Raw genomic sequence first — 19,179 nt, 5'->3', positions numbered from 1 at the left:
TTTTTTCTTGCTCCCACTATTGCTATATGCAGTCACGACACTGAGAAATTTTAGGAGAGATTTAGTAACATAAATAAGGGCAAAGGAAAGCAAATTTCCATGATCACAGACTATCTGCCATCCATTCAGATCCAAGGGGAGGAGCTGATTCCAACTGCTAAATTTAATTAAAGCATATGCTCTTGGGCTTTGCAGTGCAATACCCTTAAAATTCCCTCACTCTGTGTCTCCTTTCTAGGTCATTATAAAGTTTAAATCACACTGAAAGGTTCTTGTTTCATTTCTTTTGTCCCCTCTCCACTTCCTCCAGAGAAATCACATAGAAAACCTCATCAATAAGGTATTAAGATCAGTTGCAAGAGGGGAGCAAAATTGCAGGATCCATCAGAATGAAGTTATCACCTATTAAATACTTAAGATGTTAACATTCATTGTTACAACATGCAAAGGTAGTTGGAAGATTAGAAGTGATGAGGAGTCAGTGGTCACAACCCAAATGGGTATCAATTGCACAGACAAGAGAGGTCCTGTGTGCTGAGACAAAAATTACCCTCCTGGAACAGAAACCAGAGAGAAGGACCTCTATGGCAATGTTCTCCGTAATGCTCCCTTACCTCTTGCAGGTCCCGGGAGACTGGTGGAAAGGCAGAGTATGAGTGTAAGGCTTCAGGCACATCTGACACACATAGAATCACAGAATGGTTCGGGTTGGAGAGGACCTTAAAATCATCCAGTTCCAACCCCCCTGCCATGGGCAGGGGCACCTCACACTAAACCATATCACCCAAGGCTCTGTCCAACCTGGCCTTGAACACTGCCAGGGATGGAGCATTCACAAACTCCTTGGGCACCCTGTGCCAGCGCCTCAGCACCTTCACAGTAAAGAACTTCTTCCTTATCTCCAACCTGAACTTCCCCTGTTTCAGTTTGAACCCATCACCCCTTGTCCTATCACTACAGTCCCTGATGAAGAGTCCCTCTCCAGCATCCTTGTAGCCCCCTTCAGACACTGGAAGGCTGCTATGCGGTCTCCACGCAGCTTCTCTTCTCCAGGCTGAACAGCCCCAATGTTCTCATCCTGTTTCCATACAGGAGGTGCTCCAGTCCCTGGTCATCCTCGTGGCCTCCTCTGGACTTGCTCCAAGAGCTCCATGTCCTTCTTATGTTGAAAACACCAGGACTGCACACAGTGCTCCTGTACTGGCTTTCAATGCTCCATCTATGAATCTGTATCATAGGGAGCTGTCCCTGCCCATGGCAGGGGGTTGGAACTGGGTATCTTAAGGTCCTTTCCAATCCAAACCGTTCTATGATTCTACGATTCTGTGACATCAGTCACCTCCATGGAGACAGAGCAAAGGTCACATCTGACAGCAGCAGCTGGTTACTAATCCCAGAAGAAGATAGGTAACCCCTGGGTTGATATAAAAACCTTGTTCAAAATCTTACCATGAAGTTAATATCCTGCCACAGATTCCATGATTTACCTTGTGTCAGCATCCCTATGGAAGCAACAGGGACCAAGCAGTCTGCCAAAGCTTTGCCCACATTCAGCAGCAGGAATGTGTGAAAGTAGGCTCTTAAAAGTAGTTTCAAAGGGAAGTTAGAGGAATTAAATCCTTACAGGTGTTGACAGTACTGAAAGGTGTTGAGAAGGGAACACGCCACTGGTGTTACCACTCTTTTACAACAGAGAAAAAAGTAAGCAAGGATGTCTGAACAGAAGGGTAAAGGCTGTTACTAGAAATAAGAAGGCATCCTTCAAAAAGCTAACGCTGTATCCCAAAATAGCAGACAAAATCAGTAACTCTGGCAGATTAAACGTAAGACTACATCGAGGCAGAGCAAAGGAGACTGAGGAGCAACCACTGAAGGCAAACTAATATTGCTCTTTCAACACATCAGGGGTGAGAAGCCTGTAAGACCAATTGATAGCAACTGTATGCAAGAATCACTCACAAAGGAAAAGGTCACTGCAGAGCAGCCAAGTGGATTCTTTGCACTGTAGAAGAAAAAAGGGGCGATAAACATCCCAGATCTACTTTGAGAAGAGGATTCAGCAAAGAACCTGCCTGAAATTGGGCATAGGGTACAGTTTACCAAGACAGAAGAAACACAGACAAAACAGCAGGGCTTTATTCAGATCTGTTCACCCAAGAGTCTCACAAAAAATGAAAAATTAACTATCTGAATTATTAACAGCAATGTTCAATGCTTCCCTGAAAACTTGCCTGGGATGTGAAGACTGGAGAGGATCCAGGAGAGATCCAGAGAATTCCAAACTTATAAACCTGACATGTGAAGCAAACAGATTGGCTAAAACTTTGCTGAAGGAAGGTGAAAAGATTTCAGTTCTGGTTCTGTGCATCTGACAGATCTCTTGATTTTTAATGGGTTAACTTGTGGGTATCAATAACCCAGTACATAAAACGTTCATGGATTTTTAAGAGTTTTAATAAAAGGTGTCTAAAGGAAATAAGCAGCCATGGATTGGATATTAGGGAAAATATCCATTACACTGTATATTAGGAAAGAAATAATCACTGAAAGGATGCTCAGGCATTGGAACAGGTTGTCCAGGGCAGTGCTGGAGTCACCATCCCTGCAAGTGTTCACATACCATGTAGATGAGGCGCTCTGTGACATGGATTAGTGGTGGCCTTGGCAGTGCTGGGGAATGGTTGGACTGGATGAGCTTAGAAGTCTTTTCCAACCTAAGCTGATTCTATGGGATAAGATCACTCTTATCTCCTCTTAATCAATATATATAAGCTTTCAAAGACAGGAAGAAAAGGGTAGGAGCAATAACTCAGTTTCTCCTACTGTGAGGACTGATGGCTTCAAATGAAGCTCATAGGATCCAAAATACAACAGAGACAGTGGTCCTTCATGCAGCAAGTAGCAGACATGAAAAACATGAATGAACATTTCTATGGGCTTAAATCTGGGTGGACAGGCAGAGGAAAGGATCGGTGGCAGGGACCACAACAGGGTCAGGAAGTCCTTGAGGTGAGAATAGTTGGAAGCTGGCAGAGTGGTCATAAACATCTCATCTGTGCTTACCTTCTTGGCACCCCTTTGTGGGTGACAGTAGGAGGAGATGGGCTAAATGCACCTGGGTCTGGAACAACACCGATATGTTAAACCAGAATGGGTTTGAATTTCTGATAGTTTTAACAGGATCAGCCCTTCCCCGGATATTGTCCAAATCACAGAATATGTAAGGCTTCAGGAGATCATTTGCTTCATCCCTCAAATCATCGGAATCACCACTAAAAATGCTTCCACAGATGATTTGGAACTCAATGGGTTTTGAAAACACCCTGCAGCAGAAAGTCAAAGTCTTCCCAAGCAGTTTGTACAAGTGCTTTCCTATGCTTAATCTTGGATAGTACTTTGTCATATCTAAATTAAATCTTCTCCCAGCAACCTAAGCCAATCTAAGCCCATGGCTTCTTGACCTATCCTCAGTGGGCATGGAGAATAGTTTTTCCTGTTTCTTTTTGCAGCAAGCCTTCCTATGTATGATGAGTGAGAGTTAGATATAAGGAAGAAGGCCTTTACCAGGAGGGTGCTGAGGCACTGGGATGGGTTGCCCAAAGAAGTGGTGAATGCTCCATCCCTGGCAGTGTTCAAGGCCAGGTTGGACAGAGCCTTGGGAGACATGGTTTAGTGTGAGGTGTCCCTGCCCATGGCAGTGGGGTTGGAACAGGATGATCTTAAGGTCCTTTCCAACCCAAACCATTCCATGATTCTGTGATTCTAAGTTACTCCCATTTCCCTGGACCTTCTATTTCCCAGTTTCAATAAACTCATCTCTTTCAAACTTTGTAATTATATTGCTTAGATCTTAGATCTTTGCTGTTGTTTTCTGGGCATTCTCTTGATGGGTCTTAGTGTGGATGGAAACCTTGAGAGAAGTTCATCTGAGTCTTTATAAACACTGGAGAAACTACATTTGCTTTTTCAGTGAATCCCCAAAACCTGGAGTTCATTTTTGGTCATTTTTAATATGTTCTTTCTGAAATGGAAGATTTTTTATGACATTTCTCAGCACAGACTTATTATGTTAAAATGATTGTGCAGTGGCACTTGCAGACTGAGTGGGAATCTGTTGTGAAAGATGCATCACAAATGTGCAGAAAACAATAATCTCTTTCCAGCCAAAATGAGTAATTTGGGATACAACCTATTAACTAGATGAGGCCAGAGGCAGAAAGGACAAATCTTGACTACTCAGTGGTCGTAACTGCAGCTCTAATAAGAGTAACCAAATAAAGCTTTGATTCCTGTAGTGAGAATCTAGCCTTAAAAGGAGGCAAGGAAACAAACATTTGTTTGTAGAGTTAAACCAGAAATGAATATTTTAAATCCAGACTGGTTTCTTATTTTCTCGATACAGACTTGTATTTCAGGGTTCCTTGTTTTGCAAGCTTATAGAAACATGGGATGGTTTGGGTTGCAGGGGACCTTAAGGCTCATGCAGTTCCAAACCCTGCCATGGGCAGGGACCCTTTCCACTGGAGCAGCTTGCTCCAAGCCCCTGTGTCCAACCTGGACTTGAACACTGCCAGGGATGGGGCAGCCACAGCTTCTCTGGGCACCCTGTGCCAGCACCTCAGCACCTTCACAGGGAAGAGCTTCTGCCTAAGAGCTCATCTCAGTCTCCCCTCTGGCAGGCTCAAGCCATTCCCCTTGGCCTGTCCCTACAGGCCCTTGTCCCAAGCCCCTCTCCAGGTTTCCTGCAGCTCCTTTAGGCACTGGAGCTGCTCTAAAGTCTCCACGGAGACTTCTCTAGGCTGAACCAGTCCAACTTTTTCAGCCTGTCTTCCTAGCAGAGGTGCTCCAGCTCCCTGATGATTTCCATGGCCTCCTCTGGATCAGCTCTTATTGTGTTCATGCCTACTTTGTGCTGGGATTCCCAGAGCTATACATACTACTCTAGGTCTGACCAGAGTGGAGTAAAGGGGGAGAAACACCTCCCCTGACCTGCTGGTCATGTTTCTCGATACACAGCCTAGAATACACTTGGCTGTCTGGGCTGCAAGCGCTTGTTTCATAAGTGTCCCATAGAAAGGAGGGTTTCAGTCCTGCTTTGGATACTGTGGTGTTTTTTAGGTGTCATAGGGAAGAAGGAGGGACTAGGACTCTGGTATCTGGAAATCTCCCTCTGTTCGCTCTCTGCGATGTTCTCCCTGCATCCTTTATACCGATTATCACTCCAGCACCACTGCTCTTCTCCATCAGCCAAGTTTTCCTCCTGCAGGCACTGCATTAGTAAACTGAGCAAATCATCAGCGGTGTTTTGCTACGGAGTTAAGTGGAATGAGGGATTTGTTCCAACCTCCCAGCTTTCCTCCCCATCAGCTTGGTTTAGCCTTCCTCCCTCTCCGTTGTGTTACATCTGTCTCACTCAGTGGGTGCTCCTTTAGCTCTGTCAGCATCAGTTTCAGCTGCCAGTTGTCATCCCTGCTCAGGGAGGCAAGGAACTCAATATCTCAGGCTTTCATAAGCAAAGCTGATCACCAGGATTACTGGGAGTACCGGGCATGCTCCATTGATAAGATGATTGACTTATCACTGCCTTGAATGCTAAGTGTTTTACATTGGCTTGATGTTTTTCTTAGACTCACAGAATAGTCAGGGTTGGAAAAGACCTTAAGATCATTCAGTTCCAACCGCCTGCCATGGGCAGGGACACTCACAGTAGACCATGGCACCCAAGGCTCTGTCCAGCCTGGCCTTGAACACTGCCAGGGATGAAGTATTCACCACTTCTTTGGGCAACCCATTCCAGTGCCTCACCTCCCTCACAGTAAAGAATTTCCTCCTTATATCCAATCTAAACTTCCCCTGTTAAAGTTTTAACCCATCACCACTTGTCCTATCGCTACAGTCCCTAATGAAGAGTCTCTTCCCAGCATCCCTATAGGCCCCCTACAGATACTGGAAGGCTGCAATGAGGTCTCCACACAGCTTTCTCTTCTCCAGGCTGAACAGCCCCAACTTTCTCAGCCTGTCTCCATACAGGAGGTGCTCCAGTCCCTGATCATCCTCGTGGCCTCCTCTGGACTTGTTCCAACAGTTCCATGCCCTTTTTATGTTGAGGGCACCAGAACTTTTCCTAATTCTTTTCCTAATTCAGGCACAATAATATCTCTCTAGAAAAGGAAGGGTCAAATCTAGAGATGTAAAGATAAATCCAGCCATAATGCCACTAAAATCTGCACCTATTGCAGCTAAACCCAGGTGTAAAGTATTGAAACTCAGCTTTTCATGACTGGTGATTCCTCTCTGTGATGTACCCATAGTCACCAGCCTGGGACATGCGTTGCTGCCACAGCAGTACTAGATGAAAACATCCCTTTTATGTCAGAATCTACTAGGGCCTGGAATTCAAGTCTCTCTTGGACATTAAATAGATTGAAATAAGGTTGTTTGGGGATTAGCTGCCATTCTCCAGCCTCCATTTATGGTTGCTATATTTTTGCTTAAATATCTCAGAGGTAACAACACACTGATATGCTGCAATAAGCGCTCTGAGCTGTACTGCTTTCAGGGCATCTTAAGCTCATGGATCTCTGGAAATAGGAAATGAGAATCACCCTTGTTTCTGTGAAGCATTCAGACCAACTTCTATTTCTTTCCTGTGCTCCTTGCAGTTGACTGGTTTGGTGTATAAAGCATTTGAGTGGAAAACAGTGTTTCTTGATCAAAGAAGGAAAAACAGTCTTCCAACTGTGTAATTGTCCAATTAATTCAGGATTGAAAAGTTAAGTACTGCTCACAACCAGCTGTATTTTGTCTAGCAGTGTTCAGAGAAGCTATAACCTCTGCCCAAGCACTTAAAATAGCAGGAACATATATCAAAAGGGGATAATAATTTGGGGGGAGTGGATAATTTGGCATTGAGATCTGAAAAGAAATTGGAGTAAACAGACAAAAAGGCTTATGAAAATAAGCTTTTGGGTTTTTTTTTTTTTCCTTTGCTTCTCCTTAGGCACAGGAGAAGATGGAAAACTGCTCCAATTAAAGAGTTCCCTGACTATTTTAAACTCTGGAGAAACCTATTTGTTTTTGCTGCAGAGAAGTATTCAGGCTGTCTCCTTCATGCTACCATAATGATAAGACATCACACGTTAGACTTCAAGATCTTAAAGGTCTTTCCAAACCTCGCTGATTCTGTGATAAGTTGCTTTTTACTTTCCCCTTGTTGCTGTATTACATCCTGTTTACATGGATATTGGGAGTGACACAGCAACTGTGTGCTAATGGGATAAATGAAGCAGTTGCTGAAGCCTTCTTGTGGTGTTATTTAATTACCTCTGTTTTCCTGAACCTATCAACACTTCTAGGCAATCCAAAGCAGAGAAGAAATTAACAGACATTTCCATACTGTAAGAGGTGATGTTAAGATTGCAAAACAAATTGTAACTTAAGAAATCCACATGACCATCCCTTATCATAGAATCGCAGAATGGTTTGGGTTGGAAAAGAGCTTAAGATCATCCAGTTCCAACCCCCTGCCAGGGGCAAGGACACTTTCCACTAGAGCAGCTTGCTCCAAGTCCACCTCCCAAGTGGAAGACGTCCTGCAGGTGGCAGGCAGATGGAACTGGATGAATTTTAAGGCTCCTCCAATACCAAACCATTCTGTGATTCTATGATGATATTATCTAGTGTGTATACATATTATATATAATATGTATACACACCAAATAGTACATAGTAGTATATATATTATATAGTATATTATGTACTATCATACATACTATTATGCACTATATATATACTAATGTGTATGCATATGTGGTAGTATAGATATACTAGGTCATAATAGTATATATATACTATATAGCAGTATATAGTATGCTACATACTATTACAGCATATATATACACTCTAGAGTATATATATAGCATACTTTATATATACTGTACATATATAGTATACTATTATAGTAAACTATAATATACTATTATAATACACCATACAATATATATTGCATTGTATACATGCAATACTATATACAAAATATATAGTACATATAAAATAGACTGTAATATTATAGCATACATATAAACACTATGTATATATACACTATATACACATATGTATACAGTGTATAAGTATATATTGTAGTATATATTTTATAGAGTACATATTTTATATATAGCATTGTATGTATATAGAAATAGTATATATTATATATAGTATGCATATAAATAGTTTATGTAGAGTGTATATGTATGTACTTATATAGTGTTTAATAGGAATGAAACCCCACTGGGTTATATGTCAGTATGTAACAGGATGTAACACAAATTTACATATCTTTCTTTTTTCTTTCTTAAAGTGAAACTAAATAGGAGAGAGATTGTTCTGTTAATATTCTCTAACATATCTTGCTATCATATTTTACCCCTTTCTGTAAAATCCATTATATCATTTTCACAAGGGTGTGACTTGCTTTGTCATATGTCAGACAAAGAAACTGATCATCACCCCCTGTTCTATCACTACAGTCCCTGAAGAAGAGTCCCTTTCCAGCATCCTTGTAGTCCCCTTCAGACACTGGAAGCTGCTCTGAGCTCTCCATGCAGCTTCTCTTCTCCAGGCAATCAACACAGCTTAGGAAACATCAACCTAAAGGACAACAGGATAACCTTTCTATAAATACTTTAATAGCATAGCTAGTAAAAGGGTAGGATTTAAGATGATTCACAAAACCAACCAGGGAGCCAAAAGGGAACTCCTTCCAAACACTGGAAGAAATCCCTTAATGACACAGCCTAATGGGATAATCCCCTTAGCAGGAAAGAGGTGAAAGTGTCACTGCTGAGTTCGTGTCAATTCAGGTAGAGATCCTCTGGTGGAGCCCATTTCATCTGTAGAGGAATCACTTTTCCAAAGCAGAAACACTCTGATGACTTCCCCCTTTGCCACCTTCACCAAACTCCTCCAGGGATGCAGGTCTGACCCCTGTGAGTTTTGCTCATCCTGGAATGAAATTCCTGCTTCCACACTGGGAAACGCCAGGCCACAGTTGGCAAATGGACAACCTCCAACCAGAAACATAGCACAAGCATGAAGATTAAAGTGTTTAAATAAAGCTCTGGCCCTTAGCTGTCTACAGCTACCTGAAAGGAGGTTGTAGTGAGGTGGGGTCAGTCTCTGCTCCCAAGAAACAAAGGACGGGACAAGAGGAAACAGCCTCAAGCTGCACCAGGGCAGGTTTAGACGGAGCTGAGGAACAATTCCTGCCCCAAAGGGTGCTCAGGCATTGGAACAGGCTGCCCAGGGCAGGGCTGCAGTCACCGTCCCTGCAAGTGTTCACACAGGGTGGTGACAAGGCCTCAGTGCCATGGGTTAGTGGTGGCCTTGGCAGTGCCAGGGCAATGGTTGGACTGGATGAGCTTAAAGGGCTTTTCCAACCTGATTGACTCAATGATTTCATGATTAGGACTTGTGATCCCCATACAGCTGTGTATTTCTCAGGTTTTGTTAAGTCTGTTGCTATGGGATGGAAGAAAGCTGTTAATATTTTCCCCCAGTTCAGAGACAGCATAATTTTAGATGATTCCTTGTCAGCTTAGGGAAAAGGCCTGATTTCCACACCAAGAAGCTCCCTTTGCTCCTTTGGAATCTGTAACAGATCAATAAGCAGCTGGTAATAACAAGCACCAGCCTGGCCATACACAGTATGAAGGTCTGCAAAAGCCCAAATCCTTCAGAAGTAAAATGTCCTAAGAGAACAGCCGGCATTATTATTGTATGAATAACAACACTTATTGATTAAGTGGTGTTTCTTCAGCCACAAAATGCAGAACCAGCAAGATGCAGGTTGCAAACCAAAGCAATCACATGAGTTTTATCTCACGGTATAATTTTTATGATTGCTGTCTCTTGGAGTATTTTGTCTGTCTTATATTGGCACATGTTTATATATTGCTTTTACTTAGCTTCATGAGGCTCACATTGAATTTGTACTGAAAAGCACTGGGTATTTTGCACAGTGGTTTTGAACCTTAATCCAAGCTTCTTGCAGGATTAACCTGCTCTTCCTTCCACCTCTAACAGTCCCCCAAAACCCACCCAGCGTCTTGCACATCTAACTGTAGTCAGAGGATGCTGCAGATGGCAAGCAGACAGCTGTACTTCGTCATCAATGTGTTTCCTAAGGGATGCTCTTTAGACTCCACAGAAATAAATGATTATCAATGCAGCAAAAGATGGAGGAAACTGCTCCAGCAGCAGTTTGGTGCTGTAAAACCCTGAGGTTTATGGAGGCTCAGGTGGCCCCTCAGCCCTTTAAAAGCTTTTTTTAGCAGGGCTACTGGTGCAGAACTCCATTTCTGAGAAGGCAGCTGGCTTGTCGAGCCCTTGTTAAAATGAATTGTTGTTTAAAGGCGGGATCAAGAAAATCCTTGCTTTATAACTCCTTTTGTAAAGCCAACCGCCGAGTAAAGCTGCTGTCACTTCGCAAATGAAAAAGCAAACCCTTCCATGGTACAGCTTGAGTTCGAGCAAATGCCTCGTGTGCCAGAATGCTTTTCCAAAGCATTCTTTGGTGAAGCTCTGCTTTCAGTCCTCAGTTTGTGGTGCTTTGAATAGCATTTGTAGCTTCAGTAGCAATGAGTTGGTGATTTTTATGTATTTATTCCTGTTCCAGTGCGCTGGGACTAACAAGGAAGGCACCAACCTGGCCTCAGAAAGGTTTACGCTGATCTAAGGAGTAACAGAGAGTGATTTGCTAATGACTGAAAGAGAATTGGGTCATGCGGTGCTCTTCAGCTGGTGAAAGCAAAGGTTTAGCACATCACCCACACTCTGACCCTGAAGCTCCATTCAGAATAGGCAGCTGAGATGCTCAGGCCATTGATTTTAGTTATAATATATAGGAGGGGAATCACAGAGTGGTTTGGAAGGGATCTTAAAGCTCATCCACCTCCAACCCCTGCCATGGGTAGGGACACCTTCCACTAGATCAGATTGCTCCAAGCCTTGAACACTGCCAGGGATGGGGCCGCCACAGCTTCTCTGGGCACCCTGTGCCAGCGCCTCAGCATCCTCACAGAGGAAGACTTATAACCGGTTGCCTTACACCCAGCCTTCATCTCCCTTGTTCAAGTTTTAACCCTTTACCTTTTGTTCTATCACTACAGTCTCTTAGGAGTACTAGGGTTGGCGGGGTATAGCAGGGAGAGAAGAAGGGAGAGGGCTGAGGGACAAGAGGCAGAGGGGGCAGCGGGCGAGCCGCATGGAGGGTAAACCCGCCTTGGGGAGGGCGGGTAGGGGGGGAAGGCAGCAACCGCTGATCCTCACAGAGTCTGCCGGGTCCGTAGGAAGGGATGGGAAGGGGGAGAGAGGGGAGGAAGAAGGGAGGAGGAAGGCAGAGGGGACAGACAGAGGGATAACGGGAACAACCCCTCCGCAACCAGACCCCTGAGCACACTGAGGCGGGTTGCGCAGACGGGGCAATGGGCGGGGCTAACCTTCCCCCTCCCCTCTGCTGATTGGTCACCAGCGGAACAAGGGGACGAGGCACTGTGGTCGTCCCTTTGCGCGTTGGCTGCTGGGAGTTGTAGTCCGGATGGGCAGCAGCGGGCAGCGGTACCTGCGGGCTGGGGACTACAGAGGTGGTGGTGGTGGGTGGTGGGGGAAAGACACGTGGTCAGGGCGGGCCCCGCCGCTGTCACGTGATGTTTGGGTGCCGGCGGCGCGGCGCAGCTTCGAGGTGGTGGCGGGTGAGTGGCGCGCGGCGTAGACTCCCCCCTCCCCTCGGGGGTGACCTCGTGTGACCCCAGTGATGATGGGGGGGGCAACAAGGGGGCATGGGGCCCTTGCACTGTGTGTGTGTAACGTGGGACATGGGGCCCTTGCACTGTGTGTGTGTAACGTGAGACATGGGGGGCCTTGCACTGTGTGTGTGTAACGTGGGACATGGGGCCCTTGCACTGTGTGTGTGTAACGTGGGACATGGCCTGGCATTTTGTGTGTGTAACGTGGGATATGGGGGGCCTGGCACTGTGTGTGTGTAACGTGGGACATGGGGCCCTTGCACTGTGTGTGTGTAACGTGGGACATGGGGCCCTTGCACTGTGTGTGTGTAACGTGGGACATGGGGCCCTTGCACTGTGTGTGTGTAACGTGAGACATGGGGGGCCTTGCACTGTGTGTGTGTAACGTGGACATGGGGCCTTGCACTGTGTGTGTGTAACGTGGGACATGGGGCCCTTGCACTGTGTGTGTTTGTGTGTGTGTGTAACGTGGGACATGGGGCCTGCACTGTGTGTGTGTAACGTGGGACATGGGGCTCATGCACTGTGTGTGTGTAACGTGGGACATGGGGCCCTTGCACTGTGTGTGTGTAACGTGGGACATGGGGCCCTTGCACTGTGTGTGTGTAACGTGGGACATGGGGCCCTTGCACTGTGTGTGTGTAACGTGGGACATGGGGCCCTTGCACTGTGTGTGTGTAACGTGGGACATGGGGCCCTTGCACTGTGTGTGTGTAACGTGGGACATGGGGCCCTTGCACTGTGTGTGTGTAACGTGGGACATGGCCTTGCACTGTGTGTGTGTAACGTGGGACATGGGGCCCATGCACTGTGTGTGTGTAACGTGGGACATGGGGCCCTTGCACTGTGTGTGTGTAACGTGGGACATGGGGGCCTTGCACTGTGTGTGTGTAACGTGGGACATGGGGCCCTTGCACTGTGTGTGTGTAACGTGGGACATGGGGCCCTTGCACTGTGTGTGTGTAACGTGGGACATGGCCTTGCACTGTGTGTGTGTAACGTGGGACATGGGGCCCATGCACTGTGTGTGTGTAACGTGGGACATGGCCTGGCACTGTGTGTGTGTAACGTGGGACATGGGGGCCTTGCACTGTGTGTGTGTAATGTGGGACATGGGGGCCTTGCACTGTGTGTGTGTAACGTGGGACATGGGGGCCCTTGCACTGTGTGTGTGTAACGTGGGACATGGGGCCCTTGCACTGTGTGTGTGTAACGTGGGACATGGGGGGCCTTGCACTGTGTGTGTGTAACGTGGGACATGGGGCCCTTGCACTGTGTGTGTGTAACGTGGGACATGGGGGCCTTGCACTGTGTGTGTGTAACGTGGGACATGGGGGCCTTGCACTGTGTGTGTGTAACGTGGGACATGGGGCCCTTGCACTGTGTGTGTGTAACGTGGGACATGGGGGCCCTTGCACTGTGTGTGTATAACGTGGGACATGGGGCCCTTGCACTGTGTGTGTGTAACGTGGAACATGGGGGGCCTTGCACTGTGTGTGTGTAACGTGGGACATGGCCTTGCACTGTGTGTGTATAACGTGGGACACGGGGCCCTTGCACTGTGTGTGTGTAACGAGGGACATGGGGCCCTTGCACTGTGTGTGTGTAACGTGGGACATGGCCTGGCACTGTGTGTGTGTAACGTGGGACATGGGGCCTTGCACTGTGTGTGTATAACGTGGGACATGGCCTGGCACTGTGTGTGTGTAACGTGGGACATGGGGGCCTTGCACTGTGTGTGTGTAACGTGGGACATGGGGCCCTTGCACTGTGTGTGTGTAACGTGGGACATGGGGGCCCTTGCACTGTGTGTGTGTAACGTGGGACATGGGGCCGTTGCACTGTGTGTGTGTAACGTGGGATATGGCTTTGCACTGTGTGTGTGTAACGTGGGACATGGGGGCCTTTCCTGTATTGTTTATGTGTTGCTTTAGGGTCATGGCTTGTATACAGAGGCTTGTGTTTGACCTGGGAGCAGGCTCAGAGCTCTGTGTGTGCACACTAGATCCTATGGCTACCCTTGCAAGGAGTTTGCACACTTGCTTTCACACAGTGTAGGGTCTGTGGCTGCCCTTGCACGGGGTTGTGTGTGTACAGCCAGTTGAGGGGCAGGCCTGGGTGCAAGCTCAAGGGGCACCCATGCTGAGGGTGCCATGTTTGAGTCCCTTAGGGCTGTTGATGGGGTGACAGTGGGATATCCCTGCACCTGCTTGTCACCAAGTCACCATGAAACTGGCCTGCGGCTTAACGCAGTGAAACACTGGTGTGTTGTGTGATGTCAACATTGGGAGCTGTTCCGTGTTGTGGTTAAATAACAGGTTTATGGCTCAGTTTTAACTTCCCATAGGGTACAGTTGTATTTATCGGTTACACGGTTCCTTCCAGGCTAATTCAGGAGGGTTTAGCCATGACTGAGTCAGTGAAATGGACTTCCAAGTGCAAAGGAAGGAAATAAAATTACTTTTAAATATAGAAAGCACCACTCTCTGCCTCGGCTTAGTGCAGAAACTTTTCCTGTTGCTTTCATACTTCAGGGTGTTTGTGGCTCAAAGCCCTTGATAAAAGCTCCCCTTGGCTGTGGGCTACCATTAACCTGCAGCATCTGGCGCTGGAATGGACTTGAGGGGGAAATCTGTGCTTCCACTGAGCTGCTTGGTGTCTTTGTGCAAGAGAGGGTTTGGAAACCTAGAAGCTCACTTTTATTCCTCCACCAGCACGCCGTGTATGTGCTGCACACCCTCTGCTTGTCTGCATTTGAGGTATTCCATGACATCTGCAGTGGGAGATGATCTGGTAGCACTGCACAAACAAGTGTCTGCTAACATGTGTGTAGGGTGAAGTTATGTTCTTTGTGCTTCATCCTGCTAAACGCTACAGTTTTACAGGCTTGTGTGGGGCTGGGAAGGCTGGACTGAACTGGGTGTTGTTTTCCTTTTCTTTTTCATCCTGTAGGAAGAAGGTTCATGTTTTAGCCAGTATTTACCTCTTTTTCCTGGCTGGTATTTCCCTTTGCAATGTGGCTGTGAATGTGCAGTGCCCCATCCTGCTTTGTTATGCTCTGTATTGCATTGGCCCAGGAGGTATAGAATGATTTGTGTTGGAAAGGACCTTAAAGATGGTGTACTTCCAACACCCCTGCCGTGGGCAGGGACAGCTTGGAGCCATTCAGGCCAGGCTGGATGTGGTTCTGAACAGCCTGATCTGGTTGAAGACGTCCCTGCTCATTGCAGGGGGTTGGACTGGATGAGCTTTGAAGGTCCCTTCCAACACAAACCATTCTTGATCTTCCATTACACCAGGATGCTCCAAGCCCCTGTGTCCAACCTGGCCTTCAACACTGCCAGGGATGGGGCAGCCACAGCTTCTCTGGGCACCCTGTGCCAGTGCCTCAGCACCCTCATAAGGAAGCAATCTCCCCTCTCCCAGTTTAAAGCCATTATCCATAGAGTCATTGCAGCTGATTCAGGTCTTTCAATCACCAATGACTCAGGCCAGCTGCTCTCTGACCCCTTGGTGCCTTCCTGCTCTGCTGTCTTCTCCAGCTGTGTCCTTTTCCATTTCATCATGTCCAGGTTGGTCTCTGGGCTTTTTCCAGGGTGCTAATGATGTGCTGATTCCTTCTTTCTGAGCAACAGATAAACCCTGCTGCTCTTTCCAAAGCCTTCTGCCTGCCTGGTTGGCTTATGGATATTAATGCAATTAAAAAATCAGCACAACCCCCACTGATGTGGCTTTAATGGACATTGGAGCAGTGCAGCTACTGCTTTCGCATCAGCTCTCCATCCCCATTTCCTCCTGGCACTGTGCTTAAAGCAAGGCTGAGCTTCTGCATATGATGTCTCCCATCTAGAGGGGTGTTGGCAATTCCTTGGTTCAGAAGAGATTTGCAGTGTAATGCTGTGCTGCTGTGGTTTCCCTGGCATTAAGGGTTGCCTCTGGTGTAATGACTGTTATTTGGCTACAGACACTGGTAGAGCAGAGATTTTAATATGAAATTCTTCAATTCCCATCCTCTCTTGTGCAAAACCCCCTCTTCCTTTTCTCACAACTTGATTTTTGTTTAATTTGTATGAATTATTAATTTAAACCTCTCCTCATTTGCTCCTATGACCAGGTCTCCCATCCAGCAAGATGCCTGCTCTGGGGCTGGAGACTCTTTATTGAGAGTGAAGGAGAAAGAAGACTTCTGTGTCTTGATAAATTTGCACATTGATATTACAGCACTTAAAATCTAATTTAAAAAGGGAAAAGTAGGCAAGCTGAGAATGAATGAGTCTGTGCTTCCCCTTGCTCAGGAATGTATAGCAAATGGTATTTTGAATTGCTGGTTCTTCGGGGAATTCAGGGATATTTAAATAGCAAAGTGTGAAAGGGTAAATAATATCAAGATAAAAATAATTCTTTCAATTCCCTGCCCGTGTCATAAACTCATTCTGCTGGATGAAAATGGAAAGAACTGTAAGAAAGAAATGTGATTTACTTCCCCTATCTTTGTTATCCCCCTGCGTATGCTTCATCTAGCTTGGGCGGACTTGTGCACCCAGGTCTGACCGCATGAGATCTGTTGGGTGGAGGGGTTGTGGAATCACAGAATGGTTTGGGTTGAAAGGGACCCCAAAGCCCATCCAGTTCCAAACCCTGCCATGAGCAGGGACCCCTTCCACTAGAGCAGCTTGCTTCAAGCCCCTGTGTCCAACCTGGTCTTGAACACTGCCAGGGATGGGGCAGCCACAGCTTCTCTGGGCACCCTGTGCCAGCGCCTCAGCACCCTCACAGGGAAGGACTTCTACATCTAATCTAAATCACCCCTCTTTCAGTTTAGAGCCATTCCCCTTGGCCTGTCCCTACATCCTTTGTCCCAAGCCCCTCTCAAGGTTTCCTGGAGCCCCTTTAGGCACTGGAGCTGCTCTAAGGTCTCCCCTTCAGGAGCCTTCTCTTCTCTAGGCTGTCCCAGCCTAGCTCTCTCAGCCTGGCTCCAGAGCAGAGCTGTTCCAGCCCTCGCAGCATCTCCATGGCCTCCTCTGCACTCGCTCCAACAGCTCCACATTATTCTTATGTTGTTGCCTGCAGGGCTGGATGTAGTGCTTCAAGTGGGGTCTTCCAAGAGCACAGCAAAGGGGGAGAATCTCCTCCCTGAGCTGCTGCTCACGCTCTGGGGTGCAGCCTAGCAGATGGGGGATATTCTTGTGAACCAGCACCCCAAGTCCTTCTCCTCAGGCTGCTCCATCCCTTCCCTGCCCAGCTTTTGTTTGTGCTTGGGATTGTCCCAAACCATGTGCAGGACCTTGTGCTTATCTTTGTAGGGCTTCATGAGATTCACGTAGTCCCACCTCTCAAGCCTGCCCAGGGCCCTCTGTATCCCGTCCATTCCTTCCAGCATGTTGACTGTACTACATAGCTTGGTGCCATCAGCAAACTTGCTGAGGGTGCCCTTCATCCCACTATCCATGTCACTGGCAAAGATGCTGAGCAGGATCGGTCCCAGCACTGAACCGTGAGGGACACCATATATTACCCATCTCCAGCCAGACGTTGAGCCATTGACTGCAACTCTTTTGAGTGTGAGCATCCAGCCATGGATGGATCGATGGATGGAGGACTCAGTCCTTCCACCCAGGACATGGTCTTTGTGAATAGAAGTGTTTGCCTTTATCATGATCCATTTGGTCTAAATTCCATCCAGGTATTTAAGCATGAGCTTAGCTCACAAAATGAACCTTTGTAGTGTGGCTACATACTGCTTTTGCTGGGGAAACATTGCAACACATCCTCCAGCAGCATCACCAACCCTTCAGATTACATTTTAGTCTTTCACAGCATACTTTTTGACACGTGCATATACAAAACCTGGCCACAATCTTGTGTTGGTGTTGCCAGCACTGGTTTTAAGCATTGCAAGGATGAAGGGAGGCTCATGCCTGTCACTTGGTGTTGAGTGCCCAGAAAGCTACGTATAACATTTGTGCTATCAGCCTACTGCAAAAGGAGCTGGGAGGATGTGTCTTTTGCTGTCAGAAAGGTTATTTGTGGCTTTTAATAATACATAGGAACATGGTCCAGATAAGAATCCTATTCTCTTCTTTTTTTCCCCCTGCTTGCCTTGCAAATGATGGTACATAAGATTAAAATAATGCAAAAGAGTTAAATTAATCTCAGTTAACACTTGCAGGGAGGTTTCTATTTAAAACTCTGCTTTTTCTTCATAGTGTCACTAGTGAGGAAATGCAGTAGGCAGGTGCCATCTCTTTGTTGCACTGCATGGGCACGTCTCTGCTTTTCAGTGCTTTGGATGATGATGGGGAAAAATAGCATAGGCTGGCTCTTTTCTATTCCCATGTCCCTTTCTTTTGCAGCATCATTAGAAACCAGAGATTGAGCTGGTGATCAGTTGCTTCTTTACATGTATTCTGAATACAGAAAGGAGAAGAAATGGTGGAGCAGTGGGCGCTTTTTAATGCTTTTTGGCTGGCATGCAGGGCTGGGTTCTCCCATGGGCAATTTAGATGTGATGGCTACTCATCCGCTGGGATGCTGCAAACCAGTTTTCAGCTTCTTGAATGAAGTTAAACCCATCTGCAACACCTTTACTTGCTTCTTTTAGGAAATTTACTTCATTTTTTGTCTAGTAAATGCTTGTATTGGGTTAAGCTGCAATTTGTTTGCTATCTCTGTCATCTCTTCCCTAAATAAAAGCAGAAAAGGACTGCAGAATGATGCTTTTCATTGTGTAGCATTTGTTTTGTGCTTGTTCTGCTGTCACCCTGATGCAAAGCCACACATTGTAAATATGTGACTTTTTTGAGGTTATTTAGGACTTGATTTGTCCTTCCTGCTGCATACATTTATTATAATTGTAGTCTTGAATAACGTGGCCATGTATTTTCTTCCCCTCTGTAGGACTCCTCCATCATCTAGTGCATGGAGTAAAGAAGTGCTGTAGGTTTTTATCCAACATGTTGTGCTGTAGGTTGCCATAGTCCTTATTTCTGTAAAGGAAAACATATTCCTCTTCCATGAGGGACATTGATCATGCCCATTGCTGAGGTCTGTTGCTATTTTCTTTCTCCAGTTTACAATGAATCTTCTTGTAATGCTTCTGTATGGAGGAGGCAGGTGCTTCCTTCCTTTTCCTGCAGGTTAAAACCAGGCAGGTTTGGAGGTGTTGTGACCCACATTGTTGGATTCACCCGTTTCTTTGCTGTGTGAGATGCCAGAGACTCAAATACAGGACAAGGGAACTCCCAAACTTGCTGTTAATGGCTGCTTTGTAAAAAAATCTCTTATGAGCAGATAGTTCAGGAGCTTTGTGATGGAGACAATACATATCTGTGAATGCTGTTTCTCTTTGTTTCTTTCCCACCCTGAAATTCCCTTATTA

General features: G+C 46.3%; 1 protein-coding gene across 4 annotated transcripts in view; it reads left to right on the top strand.

Moving 5' to 3' along the window:
* Nucleotides 1-11,603: 11,603 nt before the first annotated feature.
* TSNARE1 (t-SNARE domain containing 1) overlaps nt 11,604-19,179 on the top strand; it is a 496,003-nt gene continuing 488,427 nt past the window's right edge. For all 4 annotated transcript variants that reach the window (XM_061374211.1, XM_061374213.1, XM_061374209.1 and 1 more), the window contains exon 1: nt 11,604-11,747. The gene's annotated coding sequence lies outside the window, so the exon portion shown is untranslated. The remainder of the gene's footprint in view (nt 11,748-19,179) is intronic.

The sequence above is a fragment of the Neopsephotus bourkii genome, unplaced genomic scaffold, assembly GCF_033783945.1.
Source record: "Neopsephotus bourkii isolate Nb327-2 ecotype Australia unplaced genomic scaffold, CSIRO-AGI_Nbou_v1 NB_1637, whole genome shotgun sequence".
Classification (NCBI taxonomy): domain Eukaryota; kingdom Metazoa; phylum Chordata; class Aves; order Psittaciformes; family Psittacidae; genus Neopsephotus; species Neopsephotus bourkii.
This window is presented reverse-complemented; position numbering and strand designations above follow the sequence as displayed.